General features: G+C 34.2%; 1 long non-coding RNA gene across 1 annotated transcript in view; it reads left to right on the forward strand.

The window, feature by feature from the left end:
* Positions 1-25,900, forward strand: part of LOC128673007 (uncharacterized) — a 36,308-nt gene extending 10,408 nt beyond the window's left edge. The window contains exons 2-3 of the long non-coding RNA XR_008405026.1: positions 22,719-22,844; positions 25,662-25,900. This is a non-coding gene — a long non-coding RNA (uncharacterized LOC128673007). The remainder of the gene's footprint in view (positions 1-22,718; positions 22,845-25,661) is intronic.
* The last annotated feature ends 815 nt before the right edge of the window (positions 25,901-26,715 follow it).

Genomic DNA, 26,715 nt, shown 5'->3' on the forward strand with positions numbered 1-26,715 from the left:
ACCATTCATGATATACCACGCAAATGATACCTCTCTCCAGAATCATTACACTTGATTGCTCACTTACGAGTAGCAGACTATTTGAGCGCAAAAAAAATGGATGTTATGTAACACAGACTAAAGATAGTTCAAAATTTATTGGCTCCATTCGTCGTTGAATGTTGAATTTATATCACAAGGGGAGAGGGGGGTGTAGTAAGATATCATGTGTGTGTATTTATTTATTCAGCAAACGCGCGATTTCTAAACCGAAAAGCGTGAAGTGTGATGTGATATTATTATTATAGTATAATTTGTACCTCTACTTAAGGATATACTATTATTATAAAGAGGTAAGCGTTTGTGAGTTTGTATTTTTGAGGCGAGTAATCTCTAAAATTACCAAACCGATTTCAAATATTCTTTTACAATTAGAAAGGTACATATCCAAGGCTATATAGGTATCTTACTAAAAATTCACTTGATTTTTAGTCTTAAACCGACCTCACCACGTATCTCTAGGGGGACGAGGGGTTAAAATGCTAAAAAAACACGACGTGATGACCACTTATACGAGGCTACTATGGGACTCATATCCTTGGCAGTTGATAGACAACATCATTATTCCAATAGAGGTGAGGCTTGACATCAGCTAGGCGGCCGGTTATAAAATCACAGCCGATACTATTTACTATTATTTAAAGGCGAATTTGAGTTCATCTATGTCTAGTAAACTAGTAGGCATAAAATCCACTTTAAAAATCTACAAATTAAGAGAATGCATTGTGGGAATCGTACTTTTTGTTTACGTGTCCTAAAATAGGAAAAGGTGTAAATGTTTTTCTAGAAGTGGAAACTATCAAATGTAAACACATATCCTTTTACATAAGTGCGGTGTTGAGTAAATAATGAAGGTTCGTGGGAGCAGCGCGAAATGAATCGGAAAACAGATTAAATAACTAAAAGGGTTTCCACCGTAGAATTTTAAATAATTAGGTTAGTAAAGTATACTGCAGTGCGTTCTGCCTATTAATAAACGAGTGTGTGTGTGAGCTACAATAAATATTGTCTTTGTGTGTTTCCCGTTTCAACTCACCTCTCATATGAGCGTTATCCCAGTCATCATATCGAGTGTGTTATTGCTGACACTGATGTCAGATTTTGTCGCCTAAAGGCATCTGACATGACTTTTACGACTACTTACCGCCATCTAGTGGCAGTTGCCAATAATTCTTCCCTTCATATTTTCTATTTCCATCAACGAAATCCCCTTATCAATGGTCTTCTCACTCTCGTCTCTTTCATCTGAGCGTTTTCTCGGTTACTTCCCAGCCATTGAGCGTCGGAGCCCAGGGTCCGCTTTCCAATTTCTCTCCTCCACTTCTGAGACGTATATCAGTTTTGACGAAACCAAACCTTGGGTATTTTCTGTCAGAACGAGGTGTCAGAAAGAGGCATGGCCCGACGTTTGTTCACTTTGTTCACTACCACTTCATTGCCATACATGATGCCTAAGGAACATCATTCATCATTTGTAATATACTGGAACGAGTTCCAGCGGCGGCATAATAACTTGTCATGCCTCTTGTATTATATAATATATCCAAATTCTGTGGTTTAAGCTAAAGGATATAAACCGAATTTCGTTCAGTTCTAGAACTACTACTCAGTTTGGTAACGAACGATTGGAAACGAAGTAAAACTTTGATAAGAGAATAATGCGGGTAAGAGAATAATTTCGCGTAGGTATATCTGTCGCAGTATGACAGATACAGCCTTAATATAGTTATGTCCCTAGAGAAACAATTATATACCGTAATATAGTTATATGAAAGTAAATATAATATATTACATGATAATTAATAAATTTCTATTAAATATCATAATACAGCAATACGTGTAAAGGGTGACTAAGTTACAAGCACTAATTGTAATTACTTTAAGATCATTGTAACACTTGGTTGGCGAATAAATAATATGAATATTTCTAGGAATATATAAAACGGTTCAAGTTTAGTAAAACTTAACTTTTATTGAACTTGAACGTCATATTATTATATTACGTTCAGGTTCACCATCTAAATACAAGATTGATACCAATAACATTTGAAAACAATTTTATTTCAAGTTATTTTCTTTTTTGTAATAATTACTTCTCATTATCGGAATGTATAGTTATATCTATTCAATATTTTATTATTCTGTACAAGAAAATGACTACACAATCATATTAAATTATATCTTTTAATATCAAGTTAGAGAAACATCCAGTTATGTGTTATTTACTATATTCTTTAAATTCTGTTTTCTTAGAATTACTAAATAAAGATTTTTTGAAAGAAAATGTAGAAACTACAATTCATAAAATATCTCAGTGCGATAAAAGTTTGAAGACCTCATATCAGTAAATATGCCTTTGCAAAATGCGCGTAAAAATGTACCTATAGACAAAAATTCTCACAAATTATCATAATGGTTTCTATTGACCCTGACTGACGTCAAAATGTCTCATATATTTTTCCTAAATGTCTTCCATGGTGGTGACATAAGATGGCTTGGGTATTATGTAATCTGTGGCTAAAGTAAGCTGGACAGAGAGAAAAAGCAATGTAGAAGTGCTGGAAACGAAAAAAGAAGATTGCTGACATATAAAATAGGAGGGGAAGAATGATTGTCCACTTGACACGACACGACGCCTTATTTGAAACCATAGATTTAGAAAGGGTTTCGCGCGAGTTTAAAACTAATTTTGAAGGAAAGGTGAAAGGAAGAAGAGATCCAGAGAAACCGAAGAAGAGTTATGCAAGCCAACTGAAAGAGAAGGCAGACGGTTGTGTCGTATCGAGACAAAGTCGAGGATAGAGAGTAGTGGTGTATAAGTACTCGTACTAAGAGCATAGCTCTTAAATAAGAAGAGAAACTTCCATGTGCAGTATAGTAGTTCCACTGTCAGAAAATGTTAGTACACATTATTTTGTCACTTAGGGAAAGGGTGAAACATGAATGTCACAAAGGGAGAAACGAGGTAATTACCGACATCTGCATAAGACTCACAGAGTGTTGTTAAGAAATTGTATTAGAACTCGTTGCTGTGTGAGGAAATTGTGAATCTCGGATAATATTAAATTATGACATGTTTGTCTTCAAGCTAAAGCAAATTGTCGAATTTATTAGACATGCCTCTAGGCGCAATATGTTTCCTTTGTGGCGAATGCCTAAAATCTAGACCGGTCTGGTTTGAGATGAGAATTGAGAGCTAACAAATCCTATTATTATAATTGCCTCTTGTTTACTAGTTATATTTTTATAGCTTTTTTTATGCTAGGTTATTTAGGACGTATATTGTACTTTGTTATTTGCAATATTTGTAACTGTATAAGATGTAAGTCAGTGGAATACGTAACATCAAACCATGTTTTCATGCATCAAATATAATAACCTAAATGAGCCATAAACCTTTGCTTTTGGGTATATATAGCCATCCATATAGTGGTGAATTGGTTCATTCGTTCATCATTCATTTAGTATTCATTCATTATATTTGGGAGGTATGTTAAATATTTGGATATACCTTCCAAATGTACCATGTTCCAAACCTTACCTTCGAGACGTACACAGTGCATATACATACTTCATAGTAACAAAGGTCTGTCCTTTAATGTATCTTGTAATATATTATATTATGTAATATATTATGTATCTTATAATATATAATATTATAAGTATTTTAAATTAAATGTGTATATTATTAATATACTTGTCTAATTTAATGCTAAAAGCATTGTTTCCTAGCTAACCATTATTATATTATAGCTATAATCAAACGTATAAAATTCGTGTATTGCATGAAGCAAAAAATACAGCGCAAAAGGCGGAAGATGTGTAAAATATATAGACTGATTTTTATCTTTAATATCAATAGCCTCAAAAATTCAGAATCAATTACAAATACAGTTTTATATACTAAATAGGTTTTTGATTGAGTGGGCACAAATTTAACTCCGTTGCCATAAGCAACTTCAAATAATCAATTAGTGATGAAAAGGTTTCCTTAATATCAGAAAGTATTCACCAAATGGTATAAAGTTGTAATGAAATATAATCACGGTTTTGAGGGCAAATGATGATTTTATGTCCGAAAATGCCTAATGGCTTTCGAAGAAAATAAATTTGTGTAAAGCTTGTGGGAATTGAGGGTTTACTGATTTGGGGTTAATTTGTTTCCTAAGTTTTATTAATAGAGTATTTATAATTACTGGGGAGACCCTAGATGGCTGTTATGAATTAATTAATTTTTAAAAGACAAACACAACGTAAAAATAAATGTTAATACGAAACACTTATTAACAGGGAATATTGAATAAGTAATATTTATTTATTATTATACAAATGAGCTCGATATAACAATAATTTAAGTAGAAAAATCTTGCTAGATTTATTTATAAATTATTAAGTGATTATTGTTAAAAATGTGTTTAATTAAATGTATTTAATGATAATGTGTTGCGTCTAGGCTGCTGAGATGCGTGAAACCCGTTTAGTTTTAAAGATACAGTTCTGATTTTAAGACCGGCCTATACAATTCATACCTCTCATAACTTCTTATTATCAATATCTCGGGTTCTAAGCAAGGTATCGCGATGAAATTTTAAGTTAGACTATCCCCTACCCCCAGGCTGTGAAAACCATATTGCCATCTAGTAGTTTTTGCATGATGCGGATTTTGGGACTTTAGTTTCATCTTAATCATTGGATCACTGTCGCTTTTGAGGTTAAAAATGAAGACAACTTGAACTTAACGTATACGGCCCGTTAACAATGAACGGAGAAATAAAACGCGCTCATTACTCAGCCGGTGGCATGGGAGGTCATTAGTGCCTGTAATTAAATTGTACCTTGCTTGTTAATGTCAATCAACGGAAAACTTTCAGTTGAAAGCATTATAGCATACCCATACACTAGTGAACTTAAACTGTATTATCAACCGGGTTTCCTCGTGATGTTTTCCTTCACCATTGAGGAGATCCCTCGTCGGGAGCCGCGCCAAGTTACACCATCTGATTCATGCTTATCATAATAATACGTTGTCATCCAAACAAAACGTGTGTACAAAACTTCAGCTCATTCGGTTGAAGATATCTGTTTCAAAATTGAGATATAAGTTTGGGTGGAAATTCAAACATCCTATTAATATTATAAATGCGAAAGTTTGTGACGATGTGTGTATGTATGTATATTTATTTGTTACTCTTTCACGCAAAATCTACTCGACCGATTGTTATGAAACTAAAACGGGTAGAATATTACCTGGAATAACACAAATAGGGTACGTTTTATCCGGAAATTCCCACGGGAGCGAAGCCCCGGGGCGCAGCTAGTACTTACATAAATGCTTGTAAAATAATGTTAATTAATTCAGTCCCTAGATAACTATTGCGTTATTGACTGACAGTTGGGAGTTTCCTGTGGGAATAATATAGAAATGAAGGTTAGGTCACGATAGGTCTTTCAATGTCAATGACATAATTTTCTTTGATATTAAAAAATCAAATGATGAATTCAGACGTATATTTTCATTTTCGTGACAATTTCGGTGTATTGTACACAAAAAAAAAGGAGTATCCCACTAATTCTACTATTATTATAGATGTAATTAATAAACATTCATACCTACACATTCTTCTTCATAGTCGTTTTCCTCATGGCTGAGGGTCGTGGTCATTACGTGGAATTATACACACACAACAACTTTCTGTGGATCTCTAATGAAGTGGTTTGTTATTTCCTTCTCCATTTCACACACAAGTCAATATTCAACTAGTGTACATGTTTCCTACACGTACGTGTAGTGTACACGAGTCAGATTGGTGTACAAATTCATGTGGCACGAGTAGTGTGGTGGAGATTCGAACCTGGGACCTTTCGATCCACAGGCGGGCGTTTTAACCATTACACCACCACCGCTTCACACTAGCGCCATACCTAACTACACATACATTCTCACAAACTTTCGCATTTATAATATCAGTAGGAAGTGCTAGATTTGACTGCTAAGTAACTAACTTGGGTTTGTCACTTTTGCCAAGACCTTCTTCCTTTCCCTTTTCCATAGTTTGTCTAGTGTTTTAATTTACTAGTGGTACTAATTAGTTTATTACGTGACGGGTATTATACTGAAATGCTTTGAAACTAAGTTATTCATAAAAAAGTTTAAACATACTTCAATTATTATGTTTGTTTTGTCTCTATCATTTTCAAATATATATAAAGCGCGATAGTGATAACACATACTTTAGATTAAAGTATGCTTTGACTTTTTTTTTAAATAATGGCCCCAGCAGGTTAGTCTACCATTTATTAATGGGTTGAAATTGTCAATAGCACTTGATAAAGTCTCTTTGTGAATATGTCCATTGAATTTCGGTATAGAAACGACAGATGCGGAAAATCGACTAACAATAGGTAATTTACTGATTCAGAACAATCCAAAGCTAAATGTTATGATTCGGTATATGTTGCTGTACTCAATTTAGCCTGCTCAAATATTGACCGTTATTGACGCAACCATAACATTTGTATTAATTTCTTTTATTATTTTAACGAAAAATATTAAATATCTTAAGACTCAGGACAGATTATGCCAAATAAATAAATATATTAGGACAAATCACACAGATTGAGCTAGACCCGAAGTAAGTTCGAGACTTGTACTACTATATACTATATCAACAATACTATACTAACTCAACAATACTATATTTTATAACAAACACATATATAGATAAACATCCAAGACCCAAGCCAATCAGAAAAAGATCATTTTACATCATGACCCGACCGGGGATCGAACCCGGTACCTCTCGGTTCAGTGGCAAGAATTTTACCACTGCGCCACCGAGGTCGTCATAATACACTAGATAAAGAAAAATATTTCTAGAAAGTGTTAATAGTTTTCTATTTTAAATATATAATGTGGTCACAGCCGACTTAACGGATTTTGGTGGGCGCCTGGCTACATAGCGCATAGCTACATAGCGCCTTAAAGAAATTTCTAATTACTTTTCAATATCAGAAAGAATCTAAAAAAATATTATATCCATGGAATTAGTAATTGTACGGAGTACCTACTAATTCCATGACTATATCATAGGCAAGTAATAATTTGTTTTGACATTGAAAAAAAAAACATGTGATTAATGGACGGCCCCTACTACATGGTAATTTCAGCACCGGCTAGATTTTTAGGGTTCCGTAGCCAAATGGCGAAAACGGAACCTTTATAGATTCGTCCTGTCTGTCTGTCCGTCCGTCCGTATGTCACAGCCACTTTTTTATAAGAAGTAGAAACTTGCTAAGTAGATGTACCTGTGAACCGCATTAAGATTTTACACAAAAATAGAAAAAAAAATGTGTCCCCCTCCCTGTAACTTCTAAAATAAGAGAATGATAAAACTCAAAAAAATATATGATGTACATTTACTATGTAAACTTCCATTGAAAATGGGTTTGAACGAGATCTAGGAAGTAGCGGAACACTTCATGGGCGAGTCCGACTTGCACTTGGCCGCTTTTTTATGTTTCTAATATTAGCTGATACAAGGTACACGCCCATGCGCTGTACCACAAAGGAGCGGATGCAAAATGCACATTAATTAGGTCAGCCATTATGCCTGCCGCTTTGAGCCGACATTTTTGAAGCCTATTCAAATTTGCCGGATAATACACGGCTAATATGATGACAATGTCGCGTTGAGATTGAACTATTTTAGACCATACGAAAATTGTTGGCTATCAACTAAAATTTAACACACAATACTAGCAGATGTCTAAAATTTGTTTTATCAGTATAAACAATAAAGATACAGATGTAACACGTATACTTCCCTCACGGGGTAGACAGAGCCAGGATTTGCGAAACTCGCAGGCCATGGCCTGCAAGTTTCGCAAACTGTATGGCCTTTCACTGAATGGCGGGTTCATTTGAGGAATTCAGATATATAGTGACAGGTTGCTATCCTATAGGTTATGAGAATAATCTCATATTTATGGTCCTATTCCTTGATTGACTTTTACAGTCTACGTGGGAGGACAATCAGCTGGCATATTCTATTTTCTTTTGCTCACAGAACAAGCTGAAGGGGCTAGTTTATGTACGCACGCCGTGACCAGAATAAATTTATATCGAGTTTAATGGATATCGATATTTTCCCGCCATTACGCAGTAGGGGTAAACAGAAATTCCTCGTGGAATCATTGGGTGAAGCTAGTGTCTGCACGGCTGGTGGAACTTACTCGTTCTTGAGAAGTTTAAAATGAATATAGGATGATAGCAAACTTACAGATATGCACTAAAAGTATTTCGAGATTCTCACAGTGGTGCCTCGGGCTGTCTAACATCTTATTGTTGAACTAGAATGCAACCTAAAAACAATAAAACGATTCTTTAATTGAATAATTTCTATTTACGTCTATATTTCCTATCTACGTTATCTATTTAGCCATAGATAAAATATTTAGCCGATAATCTTCCCAACAAATAAAATAAATATATAAAAATAACCTTTTGACGCTTTTGATTCAAGCGATTGATTTATGATAGATTCCGAAATGTCACTAGTTTAATTTGATGCACTAAATATATTAAACTCTGAAGAGACGTTATTACATTCAAAATACAAAAAGGCGTAACAATATTTAGTTTATAAAGCAAGTAAGTAGTAATTTGTAAAGGCCAAACAAGAAAATCCAATATATTTGCTATCAGAATAGCCTTTTTATAACATTATCGGTGACGTCCGCTGTCGCCAGTTTCCGAAAATGAACAGAATTCATGAATTATTTAAGGGCGCCTTTTACCCTTCGTGTTGTGATTTGTACGTGATGCAGCTCTTTGAAATACTCCACAATTTCTACAGGAAACATTATGTCTGTACATATATATACTGGTCGAACATTTTAGATTAAAGTTCAAACGTTCAAATACTATTGTTTAAAAAAAGCCTATATAATTATAGATAAACCACACAGATAAAACAATAAATTGTATTAGTATGTAATGTATTATCGTGTTTCATTGTATGAGTGCATATAACACACATAGTAAAACATCATTTTCTTTGCAAAATTGCAAAATTTTACTTGTTATATGATTTAGTTTTTCCAGTTCTTATTATAGCACTTAGGATAAGATAATAGTTACTAAAAATTTATGAGACTTAGTCTTGAAATAAAGCTATTTATTTATTTATATTATTTATTTATTATAGTACATATACAATAAATCGCTTTTTGAATTACAGAAATATGTGCCCTGAAGAAGCGTGGCTCTGTTCGCACTATTATAATCAGCCTTAAAATGTTTTTTCTATGGTGTTTGTTCTATGGTGTTAAATGAGGTTTCTGACATTCATTAGGTTACTTTAGCAATTTTGTTAATCTGCACTTATCCACCTGAATGGCAAATAACAAAACAAATAATATGTATAAGGCTCCTAGAAAAATAAGAGCAGTCTAGGAAATGAAGTAAAATTGTAGCACAACAGCTGTTGTTGTCTTGACTTTTTTTTATTGTGTTTTCTTTTCGGACAGTGTTATGGCTTTTCTTTTTCTTTATTTGTTTCTGTCTCGATCATTTCGTCCCATTTTTACTTCCTAATATATTCTTATTCTCAAAATAATAAATTGTCCGAGATAGAACACTGGCTTCCATACTTCTGGATTATGCTGAAAGGCAAATTTAAAATGTGTGTTATGAGTAACGACATGAATAAAAAAAAATTGAATTTAAAAATATATATTCGACAATATGAATTGGGGAAAAGTTCAATTTTGTATCTTAAAAAATAGGATTTGTATTAGATAGTGGCGTGAGCTCCCGTCCTAGAATAGGATCACTCCAAATATGATCAATCGCATGCGTTCAGTTACTCGGTTTCATCGAATTTCCTAAACCTTGCCGTCCATTACAATGTCAAACAAAACTTCCCTAAAGTTTTCCAATTAGTTACGCACCATATCGGGAGTCGGTGAGTTTAATAGGCGGGTGTAATGCAGTAGAAGTACAAGTTGGAGTTGTGCAATTTTTTGTTGACAATTGGCGCTCAACTACAGTTCACGTCACTTCTTTTTCTACTAAACTATGGAATAATATAAAAGTTTAAGTTGATTTTAAGTCAAATTATAGTTTTCCAAGCCAAAATATAAAGTTCGATAGTGACCTATTGAACTTTATGTTTTGTCTTTTTCTGTCAATTTAAAGAGAAAGAGACATAACGTACCTACTGTAACTTGAAACTTAGAATAGAATAGAAATAAGTTAAACTTAAACTTAAATACTAAGCAAAAGCATGTTTAAACTATAAGTTCTCTTATAACATTGTAACGCTGTAAATTAAAACTCACAAGTTGAGGGAAGTCCCTCAACGGTGTTCCCTAATAGGTTCGACATTGGGGCCTTCAAGAAAAGAGTCTATCGCTTTCTAAAAAAATCGGTAATGCATCGGTGACCATGACGTTTTAAAAAAATATTTTTTATAAATACTTGAATCATCCTATTTTATCGTTTAACGTTTGTGGTTACCCACGAATGGGACGTGTGTTTAGACTATGGTTGCATATAAATAATCTTAAATCTAAGCAACTCCTACACTACACCTCCTTTAAGGAATACAATAGTAACAAAGGCCTACCGGAACATCTAAGGGCCGAACTCAGTCGAGTTTACTAGTCAGTAATCAGCTATGCTGTGCCAATTGAAGCGGAGTTGTGAACCTCTAATAGAATTTTGTCGCTCATAAATTACGAAATCTAGTTTAGGTCGCTCCAGGTGGGCGGGGCACTGCACGGCGGTATATTACAGGAGCTGTGTTATTATAACAATTATGCTATTATTATAATAGCACAGCTCCTGTCGAATCCGCCTAAAAGTTCATAATGTCTTCATTACATGGTAATGAAAATGTGATTGTCGCTCAGGCTTCCTCATACGGTATTAATTTATTCTAAAAGCATTCTAAATATTTACCAACTCGGGAATTACTTGACGAACCTTTCAAACTTTTAATTTCGGTTCCGCGTTTGTAATTATAATGTGTAACGTGTTTAAAAGTTTAATAATCAATATTTAAACAGTTGTCCAGCATTGATATTGACGAGACAGACGCCGTTGCCTCTGTCTCAAATTTACACTGGTATACTGGAGGTCCCGGGTTCGAACCACAGTCAGGTCAAGATGGAAAATGATCTTTTTCAGATTTGCCTGGGTTTTGGACTTTTATTTATGTATGTTTGTGTACAACAATATAGTAATGTTAGATTAATAGTTCTTTATTTTTGTCTTAATCAACAAAGTATGTTAATACATTAGATACATAGTAAAAGAAGTATAAGAAAGGGCGGCTGTTCCATCTTCCTTCCGGGAGGTCATCAACACAACTAGACAAAGGTCTGTGTCTCGGGTGATTAACAACCGGTCGGTTGATGAAATAAGCGCGGTACATTTTTGTATAAGTACAGTATATCTACTTCATATGTCAGGCTATTTAAATTATTAAAGACAGGGCTTAATATTTATTCCATAAATACTTAGGCCCAGCTAGTCTCATCTGTGATTAGTATCTATATAGTTTGGAACTTCAGTCTGTATGATTTGTCCTTGTTTTGCATCTATGTTATTATGCTTACCCGTTTTGGTGTGTGGTCCTAAACAGAACCAAATGCCACAAAATGGTATGTACTACCACCATTTCATCGGAATGTAAGGTTGCAAATCATAATACCTTTTCCGATCTCGATAAATGCAACACAGAATCGGATCCCGCGAATTCTCATTTTCAATTCGACTGATAATGCGGAAAGTGGTTTCGGGAATCGATTTTAATCGAATCGTATTCGGCTTAGGTACAATCCGATTGTTACAGCTTTGTAACATTGATATTGTTTGATAATAATATACGATTATTAGATGCTTGTTTGGGAGCGAAAGGAAAACATAGAATTCTGGTTCTTCCTCCGCGCTTCTTCTTCTTCTTTTAACCCCATTTAACTTCCTTCGTACTTCTTTTGTTTTTCCTGAAACATTTATTAGTATTAGTCTCACTCATTTCTGCATCTGTAACAATCGACTATATTATTGTAATAGTGAGAGAAAGGAAAAAAGTTTATTGGCCTTATTATTGAATAAGAATTTGTATTGTATCCTTTTGTTAACGCTGTTGGTTTCTTTAATAAATAAAATAAAATAAAGAGGGCTGCTTAACGTGTCAGTCTGTATATCTGTCTGTCATGTGGCATCGTAGCTCCCAAACGGATGAACCGATTTTCGTTTAGTTTTTTTTTGTGTCATAGATAATTTTATCCAGAGTGTTCTTGGCCATGTTTCATGAAAATCGGTTCAGTCGTTCAAAAGTTGTAGCGAAATGAATGTTGAAAATTGGGGGTTTTCTAATTTGTCTAACAAATAAAATTGTTTCCTTACCTTTTCCAATGCTTCTATCTTTATCTTTTCCCAATGTTTAGCGTCGGCCCTCCTCGTATTTGATCATGAGTCAGGTTGGGTTGATCTGCTGTCATGCTAAATTCCTTTATATTGAACCTAACTAAATTTGGCGTTCTATGATAAAATACTTCTATAATACAATTGTGAAAATTATATGAAAAATATAAATTTTTCGTGAAGCAACCCCAATCAATTAAAGGACATACGTTGAGGAAATCTTTGCTTAAAATTTCACGAACACTTAAAGATTATGAGTTATCCTTTATATAAAATGCCATCACAGATGCGGACTTTGTAAAGTTGAATCGAAAAGCCATGCCCGGGAAGAAGCCATTTGTATTTATAGCATATAACTTTTGAGATCTAATCAGAAAAAATGTTGAAGAAGAATTGGATCATGGGAGACTATGATGTTTATCAAAACTCAGGAAATAGCCATAACTCGAATATATGATAAGAAATTCAGATCCCAGTCCATATGAGAGTAAGAATACTCTAAAAAATACCAATAAATAGGTCGTTGCTTATCCGTAGTTTTTCTATAAAACTATTCTTAAAAACTTTTTCACAATAAAGTGCGACCGGAAAAGATAGTTTTTCAAGCATAGCTTGGCACAAGAAATCTCCGCACATTCAGGCTTCAATCCAAGTGTTGGCGGGGAGCCAACATCGTGATCACCATAAACCCATTTATTCACATTGTGGGTGAAAACATTTTTGTTTACCGGTTTATATTCCATTTTATGTTGTTAGAAAGTGATATATGTATTTTTAAACTTTAATACCGCCGCGCAAACCGATTAGGATAATGCCATACAACGATATGACTAATATTATTAAGGCGCTATGTACCCGCACCACAGAACAGCGCGGCGCGCCACGCATTTTTAAATCAACGTCAAATTTGACGGTGCAACTTACCTTTAGTGAAAAGCTTAACGTATATCTTCATTTGTACAATGCGGGCTATCTCGTAAATATATCTTATTTCTAAATGTCTCGGGATAAAAGTGTATGTGCTCAAGACAAATATATTTCTATACAATAAATATTTATACAAATATATTTCTACGACGACCTCGGTGGCGCAGTGGTAAGGTTCTAGCGACTGAACCGAGAGGTCCCGGGTTCGATCCCCGGTCGGGTCATGATGGAAAATGATCTTTTTCTGATTGGCCCGGGTCTTGGATGTTTATCTATATATGTATTTGTTATAAAATATAGTATCGTTGAGTTAGTATCCCATAACACAAGTCTCGAACTTACTTTGGGGCTAGCTCAATCTGTGTGATTTGTCCTAATATATTTATTTATTTATTTATTCTACACGATTCACCTGATCTAATAGCATTTTTTGGCTCAGTTATGGGTAATTTTATAGAATTTATGTTAAATATATGCTCAATCCGAAGTTAATTCTGCTAATAAAGATTAGACGCTGAATAGTATTTAGGTTTGAAGACAGATACAGGTACAGAAATTCTGTATCTATATAGTATATAGTATAATGAATAGTATTGCTGTTTGAAGATAGATCTAGATACAGAAACAGTATCCCGTTTTTATTCCTTACGGAGTAGACAGAGTCCACAGTATCGAAATTCGATAAAACATGGGATTTATGAATAAAGTGTTTTTCAAAATTCTCAGAATAGGACAGGAAATAAGGTTCAAAATTACGAAAACTAGATTTAGATAATGACAAACACGTTTCATTTTTTAGTAATTCATCATCAAAGCTTATCCATTTAACCGGGAAATAATACAACCCATTTTAAAGGTTACCTAATTTAATAAATGGTTCAATATAGAAAGTTAAAAAACCTGTTATAAAGTTTTGATTGATCGCAGATTTCCGCGGGGAAAACGAGTGGCCTTTTCATTAAATATTTTAATAAACACAATTTCAGCCCTATTTACTCGAAAGTAACTCTAATTTTATTTTTGACATAAGTTTTATTGTTGTCAGACAGAACCATGTAGTAAAAACTCGGTTTTCTCGATTTTATAACCAACCTGATGTTATCCCCCCTTGGAGATGTAATTGTTGTCCATCAGTGCGGCATTGACGGAAGGATATGAAGTGCTACATAGGCTGGATAACACGCTACGATACGTAGAAAATATATTTAATACAGACAGACAAAATTGACTGAACCAATATTGCTTGTGTATTCTCAATCGCAGAAAACTAAATAAACTACACAAGAATACGTTCAAGATAAGTGTAACTGATTGAAGTGCTTGCAAGGAAATAAAACTGAGTAGACGCAAGTCGGTCTTGCGAGGAGATGGGTTTGCGCCCAGTATTTTTAGAGTTTGAAATACCGGCAAAAATTTCATAATATCGATATAAACCCACGTGACCTATACCGGTATAAAAAGTGCTACTGGTATTTGAAATATCTTAAACTAAATATTGATATGTCAATATCGATATACGGAATACCGATACACTAATGTAATATGGATACACCTAAATACCGGTTAAAAGTCCGATTAAAATGTAGGTAGGTATACTTGTAAACGGTAATTATAATTCGGTATAGAGGTAAACCGTTATCATAATTCCGGTAGATACCGCTTTAATACTTTAATCTTTCACATCGGTAAAAATATGAATATTTATCGATAGTGGTAGGCTTTATTGGAGGAGACTGGCTTTATGATAAGGTTATTGTACATTTTATTCTAATTGTCAAAATTGTGTGTTTTTTAGTGCAATAAAGTATTTGATTTACTTATGTTGTTGTTCATCTTTTCGATATAAAATACCGGTCGATCACGCTATATACCGATATTTTTATACCGGTATACTGGTATAATGCTTGGTTTCCTAATTTCTTCCTGTAAAGTCAATGCCAAATAGTATAGTTGGGTTTGCGCCTGCCTTTTCGAGAATATACTGGGGAAAAAAATGGGTTTAAACCCGTCTATGCTTGCGACGCGATCTCTTGTACAAAGTGTCGACGTTAGTATTTACAGTTGAGAGGAACTTGGACAGAGTTTTTAGTTTTAGTTTGTATGTCTCTTTAGTTTGTATGTTTATAAAAAAAACTAAATTTATTTACGACATGATTTCGAATGTTTTGTACTTTTTATATCTGTAAATATATTTTTTAAATTTTCAATAATTTTATTAAAAATACTTTTTTATTTAATTTAAATTTTGACATTTTAAATAATGATGTAAATTCAGGTCACAACTAAAATAGATTAAATTTTGTTGCACCTTCCTATTTAAATCTGTTGTAACCTAGATTCTTGAAATCTAGTGATCATCAGTCAACAGATTTCCTCGGGGAGTAGTGGATACTGCAGCTGCCATTTGCTATGAATTTGGATTTCCTAATTCTACTGTGAAATTACTATTTTCACATTTTTCGCTCAAAATATACCTATCTCTTTTCGTCATTTCGGCTTCGCATCGATATTTTTCTAAGCATTCTGACAAAGATAAACACATAGATTATATATTTGCAAAAACATGAGTATTCTGCCTTTAAACTTTGGAATCAGATACAAAATTCACTGTTATTTAGATAATTTATTACCGAAAACTCTTGTGCAAAGCTGGATAGGGACGCTAGTTATAAATAATAATAATTTGTTTACAAGATTTTCATGCTAATTTGAGAGTAAAAGAAAAACATGAAATGTGCCTGCTGTATAGTATAAACACAGGTTGTAAAAGTCAATCAAAGGAAAGAGATAAACTGGAGATTCTCCAAATAGACAGTCTACCAGAGGTAGACGTCGGTAGAAAGGTTGTTTGAATGGGACTCTCTCATCCATTACTGTCGCCAAACGGCAGCGCTTGCATTGATGTGTTCCGGTTTGAAGGGTGAGAGAGGGTAATTACATGGTTATGGCAAAAGATCCTAGACCACAAAGTAAACGCGTGTGTGACACACCTGGAATTGCAGGCGTTAACAGGCTGTGGTGGTCACCACAGCCTGTCTCAGTGGTCAGCACTTACCATCAAGTGAAATAAACGTGTTTTGCAGGCAAATAGGCATACGGCTATGCCTATTTGCCTGCAAAACACGTTTATTTGTTAGACAAATTAAAAACCCCAGACTTTCAATATTTATTTCGCTACAACTTTTGAACGGTTGAATCAATTTTGATCAAACATCTAAGAACCACCGCATAAAAATTCTCTATGAAATAAAAAAAAACCATATACAAATCGGTTCACCCGTTGATGAGCTACGGTGCCACGTATTTACGCAAACAGACAGACATACACACTTAGCGGTTAAACTTATAACACCCCTCTTTTTCCGTCAAGGGTAAAAAATAGGCGATAGGTTAGTGATATCACTATTTGATCTTTAATCTCAGTAACACCAACGTATTTTTGTGAGACAAATGAATAGTTCCAAATAAATTAGTAGAAAGTTCCTTATATGAAGGATCTCCGTGTACACTCACGTACGTTTGCCCAGCGGCTGCGAGCCTCAATTAGTACTGCTCAAATATGCTACCGCTCCTTGTTTCCTTCGTCGTGCCAAGTGACCAGAGATAGCGTTTTAAATTATTTTTTTAACATCTGACTGCAGAAGGAGGGGAGTTTAACGTGTCTGTGTATCTGTCTGTCTCACTGTGGCGTCGTAGCAGCCAAACGGCTGTATCGATTTTGATCTACTTTTTTAATTTATTTAATCGAGAGTATTCTTAGTTATGTTTCCAAAATGTATGTATGTAACCGTCAGTTCTTTTTTAGCGAATGAAAGGATGCCAGAAACTTCAGAATCGGGGGTTTCTTAAATTTATAATTTAATTTTAGTTCATACTAGATGTAATAAATCTAAGTACATCGGTGCCTTTTAGAGACAAAATTTACTTACTCAGTTTTTAGAAAAATGAAGTATCAGTAATTTTCAATTTGAGATTAAATACATCTCTGTCAACGTCAAAAAAGTACATGAAGTTAAATCTACTAGATTATAGAAGCACGGGGGAAACGAAGCGGCAGCGCAACAGACTTCAACGCAGCGTTATATAAACAACCATTCGAAAGAAAGAAAAATTGTTTATTCGAACAACAAAAATAGTAACTATTAGTAACCACAAATTGATCATTTAACAATCTTTGAGTCTTATAAAGACTGTGCGGAAAATAGGCCATTTGATAGTTAGACGTTTTGCTACATTAGCGATTAGCTAGCTAGGCAGATTGCTCATTAGTCGTTTTGCTTTGTTGGACGTTTTGCTACTTAGACTTTCTGATCGGGAGAGAAAAATACTTTGCAAGCGGATATTATTCTTGCGGAAAATGCAAGCAGATATCGTCCTTCAACGCTAAGAACAAAAGACACTTATGAAATCCGCTCACGTTTGTCACTAAAACCCTGTCTTTACAACGGATGTTTGCCAGCTAAGTACCGTCAGGGTGTAAAGTTACGTTTTAATCACCCGTTGTGACGTAGTCTTAGAGCGTGATTCGGCGGTGACTTCCATCAAAAAACACGACAGTGACCAATTATAGTGTTATGATAATGTTAGTACTAACAAGGATTTTATAAAGACAAAGACAAAGATTATTTATTTGCAAAAACAATTTAAATAGAGAGCAGGCTTTCATCCCACAAAACAAATTCGAATAAATAAAAGTAATAAATAAATAAAATAATAAAAATAAATCGAATAAATAAAGCTTTTATCATCTGGGGAAACTACATATACACTACTTACCAATTCTTCTTCGTCTAGCCTGTTGTTGTGTCCCATTTTCTTGGTATTGGGCCTTTCCTTCCTTCTTCCACAAATCTCTGTCAAGTACAGTATGTTGCCATCCTCGATCCACAGGCGCTCGCCTGTTTCAGTTGTTGAAAGAAAATAAAGTTGTTATTGAACGGTTTCAAGTTCGAATCCTACTCGTGCCACACGAGTTTATACTGGTTAAGACGCCCGTCTTAACTATTACATCGCCACATCTACGAAATCTAGTAACTGCATTCATAGTTGTGGTGGTGTAATAGTTATTATTTTTCAATACTTATTATTTTTCAATTTTAATGTCTACCAATAGTCTGGGTTTCAGAGAGAGGATGTTATCAGAATGTCGAAGTGACGGATTGGGTTACTACGAATGGCAAAAGGCGACCGGGTCATCCACGGATTTGCTGAAGAGACGAGCTGAAGAAGTTCAATAAAAAATAGCACGATATAGCAGTGGACCGAGCGTTGTGGAAGAAAGTGCGAGAGGATTTTGCCCAAATACTGGGACACAAACGGCTATTTAATATTAAATAATGTACCATTATGTAAGTCTGAAGTCGTTCAGTTCAGTTATTAGTTTCATCCCTTTCCTTCGGGTTGGATTGGATGAAAATGGGAAATAAACGAAAGCAATATAACTCAAAAATTAACTGTTAAAGTTTCATGTGAAACAGATTTATTGTAAATATTTATGCACAGGCGTACCCGTGCCGTGGGAAATTAGGGAAAATATCTAAATATATTCAGTTCACAGGGGAAATTCAAACGGACGAAGCCGCGTCCAAAACTCAGTTAATAAATAAACGCGGTACGATTCGTAAGGATATTATTTCTCTCATATTCGTGTGTCTCAGGATGCATTCGGGACGCGAAGAAATTTAAATTTTGAAAATACGGCTGTGATTTTATAACCAGTCGATTTTAACCCTACTTGCGAATGCTATTATTGTATATCAGCTGCTTAGGCTATGAGTTCGTGAGTCGTAAGATATATATATATATAAGGGTGCTATTCTATAAACGGGAGCACACGCCGTAACATATTCATTTTATCCATGTGACACTGTCATTATTGCTCAGAAACTGCTTGCCTGTGTGGTACTTCTCCCCAAATCATGTCAAATTAAATAATTTTATTTAGAAATTAGATTGAATAGAAAATAGATAGAATTCACATGCACTATTTATATTATATAGTAATTAATGTCTCACAAGCTACGAACTAGCGGCATGGTACATATGGTGTCTTGCCCTGTGTGTGCTACCACCAGCGCGCTGGAGGATCTGTATGACGCCACAGATAATACTGTAGCGGTTGCGTCTTATCGGTCGTCACTAATCCTAACTTTGATATATATATATATAATATAATATTAGTTAGGATTATAAATACGAAAGTAAGTTTGTTTATGTTTGCTACCTCTTCACGCTTTACCAATCTTCTTGAAATTTTGCATACACGTAGTTTGAAATACGGAGATGGATATATGACAGGTACCGTACCCGGAAAAAAATAATGTTGCCGTAGGAAATTCACGCGGGCGAATCGGCGGGTAAGAGCTTATAAACGCAATTTAATTAACACGCGAAAAAGAAAAGTAGACATTGTTATAATGTTGGTAACTTTTTAAAATACATATAATTTTTTTTTTTCATTTGTTTGACTAACACGTAACCAATTTACGTAAACCAATATCAATTTACAATTAGGCCCTTTAAACCTGTGAATAAAGCAGTATCCCTTGTACGCAATAAACAAAATCGGTTGGACAATCATGCTATGCAAATTATTACTGGTGGGCCAATTCCACTTGACCCCTTTTCCTTTTAAGCATCTAATGGAAGTCCTGAAACTGTGGGGGTCTCTGAATAATGGATGATTATGATAATAACCGGCCCTAGATAAAATTGATTACTTTTATATTGGATATTAATTAGTCTTTGCTCGTACATATAAAGTTGATTTTGTGCGAGTGATCATTTTAATTAACTGTCCATTAGTAGTGTAGTTTTGGAGTAAGTAGTAAATAAAATATATATTTTTAACGAATAATTTTGACAAGAAAATAATTTTATTTCATCTGGTGTAAGGAAGCTGTGGTGGTGTAATGGTTAAGACGCCCGCCTGTGGATCGAAGGGTCCCAGGTTCGAATCCTACTCGTGCCACATGAGTTTGTATACCAATCTGAGTCATGTATAGTAGTTTTCATAGACCACCACTTGCTTCCGGTGAAGGAAAACATCGTATAAAACCTGCACACTGGTTAATTATTATTGACTTGTGTGTGAAATGGAGAAGGCAATACAAACCACTCCATTAATAATGCCAAGAAAGTTGTTGTGTCTGTTTCATTCCACGTAATGACCACGACCCTCAGCCATGAGGAATACGACTATGAAGAAAGCATGTTGCAAGCACTATGGTAAGGCATGTTGAGTCTAAAAAGATTGTATGTATCAGTTTACACGTGACGTATTTCATTTGCAAAAACACGTGTTTTTACAAATGAAATATCTTTTATCTCTCTAAAGATACTCATTTGAGTATCAAAATGAAGAGTTGGGAAATGTGATCATAAAAATAAAACAACTTGTACATATATCAACTTAAATATCAAAAACATTTTGTTTGAAAATTGGTTGTTTACGTATTGTAAATCTATGGAATAAAATTTTTTTTTAAATAAATGAAATGACAACAAAGATTAAAAATGAAAAGGCGTAACACTGGCCACTAATAACGTTTACACAATTTTCAGAAAACATAAAAATAATAATGCACTAAAAGAAAACCTTTTGAAACCTCCCGGTGGAGTTCTGAATAACTTAGTAGTTACAGTGTAGCAAAAATTGCAAGTTCACAACAAGTTCATTAAAGTGGCGGGAAAGAAAAGTCATCGCAGTGCTAGGCAGCTGGAACCGATGCGAGTGAAAACGATAGTTTAATGGAAATTGAAACTCTGGAAACACATGAAAATGTAAACTTCAGTCGCCAAGATCGGTATTTTTAGTTTCACTTGTATTTAATTTCCGGCGCTAGCAAACATTTGTGCTCGTGATCGCGCTTATTTATTTTGAAACTAGCGGCCCGTCGCATTTCAACACCTAAATTTTACCAAGACAGACAGACGTCGCGATTTAAAACTCAAAAACTACTCCACGGATTTTAATGCGGTTTTCACCAATAGATAGTGTGATTCCTGAGGAAGGTTTAGGTGTATAATTTATTATGTTTCAACCCGAGCGAAGTCGGTACGGGCCGCTAGTATAAGGGTAAGGATTGGCATGTAGAAAATGTGATTTTTTTTTATTCCGCGAAAGTATAATCACAAATGAGATAATTCTGATTTATTACAGGGGCTTGGCTCTCGCGAGAATTTCGGAGTTATGTATGAGTTAATTTAGATTTCATTCTACTTGCGCGTGAAATATCATGAAAATCTGTTCAGTCGTTTTTCCATTCAAAGTGTAAAAAAACATCCATCATCAATCCATCCCTTTTCTAAAAAACTTTTTATGATACAAATCGTATGTTACAGAAACTCATTTATAAAATTCTGACATTTGTAAAAAAAAATTAAAGGGCTACAATATTGTTTTTTTTTTTTCATCGCCATAACATAATGTAATCTCAATTCCATCAAAAAACCCGCTACAGCTAAACATGACCTTGGAGTTTCACAACTCTTGGCTCTATCTACGCCGTATGGAATACAGTTGTAATACTGTATCTGACATCATGTCATCAAACGTAATGTCGTAACCAGGATCGCTGGAATAAACTGGATTATCAAGGCACATGATAGAGAAAAATTGAAAATTATTATAATTATGTTGCAGTAAGATTCTATTCAATAGATAATAGATAGATAAAACTCTAACATTTGTAAAAAAACAACAACAAAAGGTCCACAAGAATTGTTTTATGGATTACCATAAAACAATTCTTGTGAACCTTTTTAGATATAAAGGTGGCTTTTTATTAAACTGTACATGTAATTGTAAACTCAATAATAATACCTACTAACTGGTACTGCAGAATTAGAACACATCAGCCAGCAGACAATGCCTAGTCTCAAGCAGAGCCTTTCGTCTCATTGAACTTCAATTTGCGTGTTAACCACAGAAATTGGAATAATTTTAGAACATAGAAGACGGTAAATTAAGTAGGGAACAAATATCTGGCCATGCCGCTGAAAGGGCAAACCCAAGAAGTGCTGGCTTGATGTCGTCAGGATAGGCGTGCCAATGGTCTGACAACTACGGATGCTGACGACCGTGCGAAGTGGACACGAAAAAGTAGGAAAGCGGGCCCTGTACTTCGACGCTCAATGGCTGAGGAAGAAACCGGGAAAACTCGCAGATGAAAGAGACGAGAGTGAGAATAACATCGCTTAGGGGATTTCGTTGATGGAAATACAAAATAGGAAGTTCAAGGGAAGAATTATTGGCAACTTAATATAATGTCTAGTTTAAAATTATTCTTGAAGGAATTAAATTATAATCTTTTTACAGATTTAGGGACCAGGGAGACCTAGGAGCCAACTTAAGAAGAAGATGAAGAGAAGGAGTTAAGCCGAGAACTTTCCTAAGTTTGGCAAATACTATATAGATATCTCTTAAATAAGAAGATGAAGAAGGGTACCCGTTTAATCTATTTTAATTTTATTTCACAAATTTTCTCCACTTTGGAAATTTATAAGGGGGATATCCTTATAGACTTCCAAAAAAAGAGAAGTTTTTAAGGAAATCACCCCCAGTCGAAAAAGTTCAACCGATCGATGCGTTCGTTCAATTGAACTTTGTCGATTGTGATTTTATGCGAAGGTAGAACTGTGTTAAACCTTCGAAAAAATTGGAGAATTATGAGACGAACTTCGATTAGGTGAGAATCGTAACCGTTTACGCACATAACATACTTAATCGCAACGAATTTTCTTGCGGATTTGGATTTTTAATACGCGTTCTATAATTCCATATTTTTAATATTACAATTTATATGGCGCTGGACAATAACAAAAGCACTGACGGCGCATCTGGAGCCAAAAACTGTTCCAAATACTTTGTTGATAACTATAAAATATAAATGATAAATGAAATAAAATGTATCGACAGACCGTCAATTACTGTGTCTCGTTATGGAAATTAATTAACCTTTCTAATTTATTTTTTGCCCTATCCTGTTACGTGTATATTATAATAAGTTCTAGACTTGTTTTATGGGACACTATCGTTTGCCCGCGGCTTCACCCGCGCAATTTTCCCATGGGAACGGTTATTTTTCCGGGATGAAAGGTGGTGAAAACCTATATCCTTCTTCATACTTCAAACTACATGCATGCAAAATTTCAAGAAGATTGGCTGAGTACATAGAGCGTGAAGAGGTAATAAACAAACTTAATTTAAAATATTAGTAAAGACAAGGATTACTAGACTAATTCAATTATACACCACATATTTTACATCAAATAGAAAAACAAAACCTAGTTCAATCTTGGAGTTGAACCTTGCACCTTCGCAGTCCGACTATTCCTAAGCAACAGTTCATCATTGTAAACACAGTCAGTTTATTACCCGCAGCTATCATATATATCACGTCTTTAACCTTTACAGGATAGACAGGGCCAAGAGTATTATATTAATTTACCATTAGCCATTTGTATCTGTAATAAATTATTTCGATTTCTATGTTAAACCGCCAGTTAACATCGTCTTTAACTAGTACAATCAGCAACACATCAGATACACAAATACATGGCAAATACGCCTTTATTCCCGCCACATAAAGGGGCGTGTATGGTAACTTGACGTTGATTGTTTTAGTTCCTGCGTTGGGAAGACAAAGACAAGCAATTTGAATGTAATTGTATCAATTTGGATACGTTGGGTACACGGCAGTGTTAAGCAAGGAAAACAGATGTTTGTGGCTATTTGGGACGATCCAATAAAAGCCGTGTTATGTTTTTGGTTAGAATTTTTTTTTATGTCAATAATATAATTGACCGAGCGAGCGATGCGCGCGAGGTTCTACAATAGGACTTGGGGCAAAAATACAATTTTTGTATTTATGTTTGTAACGCGATAACTTTCGAACCGTTGGTCTGATTATGATAAAATTTAAAAGGTATATTTATAGTATCTGTCAATAGAATTTTTAAGTTTGTGGGGCATCAAAATCGGTTAAGTGGTTTTTGAAATATTCACAATTTTGTAAAAAAAAATTGTATTCGCGACGTCTACGTTCGCGGCGAACATCTACCTTTTAAAAGCTTTTGTTTAACTTGTTAAATTCTCTTTTTTTATTCTACTTCATTGTTTCAAAAAAGAAAAAAGGAAAATTTTCGTATCTTTTTCTTGTGTGTATGTATTTAAGGCTTTGACGCTGAAAATTGCAATTTCATAAACGGCCGCCTGTCTGACGACTACCCTACCTAGGAATGCTATTGTTATCTATCAGCTGCGAAAGGCATGTGACTTTTAGTTGCTTCGTACTACAACCAAGCCAACCAACCATGGGTCCTTATTTTAGGGCGGAATCTCACGCAACAATGCTGTTGTTGTGTATCAATTTTTTATCCCTCAATCGTCTCGTACGAATCCACGGCAGTATATACTATGATGTTGATGTTTGGGTAGTGTTAAATGAAAGGTCAGCATTTAATTTAAGCATATCTAATGAAATGTTTTTTACTAAAAGTTTTCATGTATTGTACATCGTAGCCGCGGGCTTATGTCAACAGCGATTAATATCGGAAAAAACTAAATCACCTTTACAGAGATTTCATGTAAAACGCGTACAAAAATAATAATGATATATAAAATATTTATGATAATTTTTCTATACTCTAAAAATAATTGTTTTGAAAATTAATTGCATATGTACTTACTTAGATTTAAATTTTCAGGTTTACTAATTAATTAAAAAATAAACAAATATCATTGAAAAAATTTGAAAAAACCAATGAATCAACACAACCTATCAAAAAATCGCAGTGTCAGTCATTTTTATATATTTAAAAAACAATTCAACTATAGTTAACAAAAGTAATAAAAAAAAAGATTGCTTTTTTTTTTTAATATTATTCTTAGAGTTTGGCCGCGGCTTCGTCCGCGTTTATCTTGTGCGTCCGCTTATAACATATTATTGTTGATATCTCGAGTTCTAAGCAACCTATACCAGATTTTTTGATAATAATTTAAAAAAATGAATAAAACTCATATTAACAGCCTATTGTATTTAACATGTGTTATTTTTGTCTCTCTGTTTATATAGTGTACTCTACAATACACTTTATGCTTTCATACATACATGTGGTTGTTATATTAGCTAACTTCACAATATAAACAAAGTTCGTTTGCGACTCAAGCCGAGTCAACGTTATGGTTTTAAGTTGGGCCTGCATACGTAAATATACTATTCAATTTCATGATGTTTGAGTTAAGTTGTTTGTTTTTCAGCTCTCATTAACATTATATTAAAAGGGAGAGAGTTCCTCTTAAAGCACCGAATCTAATAGCACTTAAGAATTCCCTTTGGAGCACCGATCAATATATCTTTGTATTATTTATTTCATTTATATCAATGCATAAATTATGTGAAATTAATGGTTGTCAAACTTTTGGACCAGAACCTGAATAGAAAATGGCAAAAAGGGATTATCCTCATTGCTTTTTGTAATAATCTTGTTGACGTAAATTTTATCGCATTAGTGATTAAAATTATATATCACAAAGGTTATTACTTTTTTATTGTTCCTTGCCAACATGTAGTATATAGATATTCTAAATCTTCATAATTTATTCCATTACATATGTGTATGCGATTTAATTCTATTTATTTCAACATAGTTATATGCACCTTTATGAGTACCTACTATAGGCTATCTTTTATGTTAAAAAAGCGCGGACGAAGTCACGGGCGGTCGCTAGTCTAACATATTCTATAGGGAGCTTTTTTAATTTATTAATTATATTAGGACAAATCACACAGATTGAGCTAGCCCCAAAGTAAGTTCGAGACTTGTGTTATGGGATACTAACTCAACGATACTATATTTTATAACAAATACATATATAAATAAACATCCAAGACCCGGGCCAATCAGAAAAAGATCATTTTCGATCATGACCCAACCGGGGTTGGAACCCGGGACCTCTCGGTTCAGAGGCAAGCACTTTACCACTGCGAAATAATAAGTAACGCTTTTAATAAATTGTGAGAAAAACAGAGCGTAATTTGCAGCGACGCTGGTGGCAGAAGATTATGTATTATAATGAGGACATATGGTATGAATCATATCGTTGAATCTACGGTCGTGAATAAATTTAATCTGCAGAAAATTTTCCTGTGTTTATGTGACTCTTATTTGATGATAACTAATATCCTCCTGGATGGGAACATTGTAGTATCATATACCTATAAAAAGATTTTACTCTCCTTCATTCATTTATATTCTAATGTACAAGTTATATAATTAATTAAAATTAAAACTTAATTAAACATACCTCTTTC

The sequence above is a fragment of the Plodia interpunctella genome, chromosome 10 (genome assembly GCF_027563975.2).
Source record: "Plodia interpunctella isolate USDA-ARS_2022_Savannah chromosome 10, ilPloInte3.2, whole genome shotgun sequence".
Classification (NCBI taxonomy): domain Eukaryota; kingdom Metazoa; phylum Arthropoda; class Insecta; order Lepidoptera; family Pyralidae; genus Plodia; species Plodia interpunctella.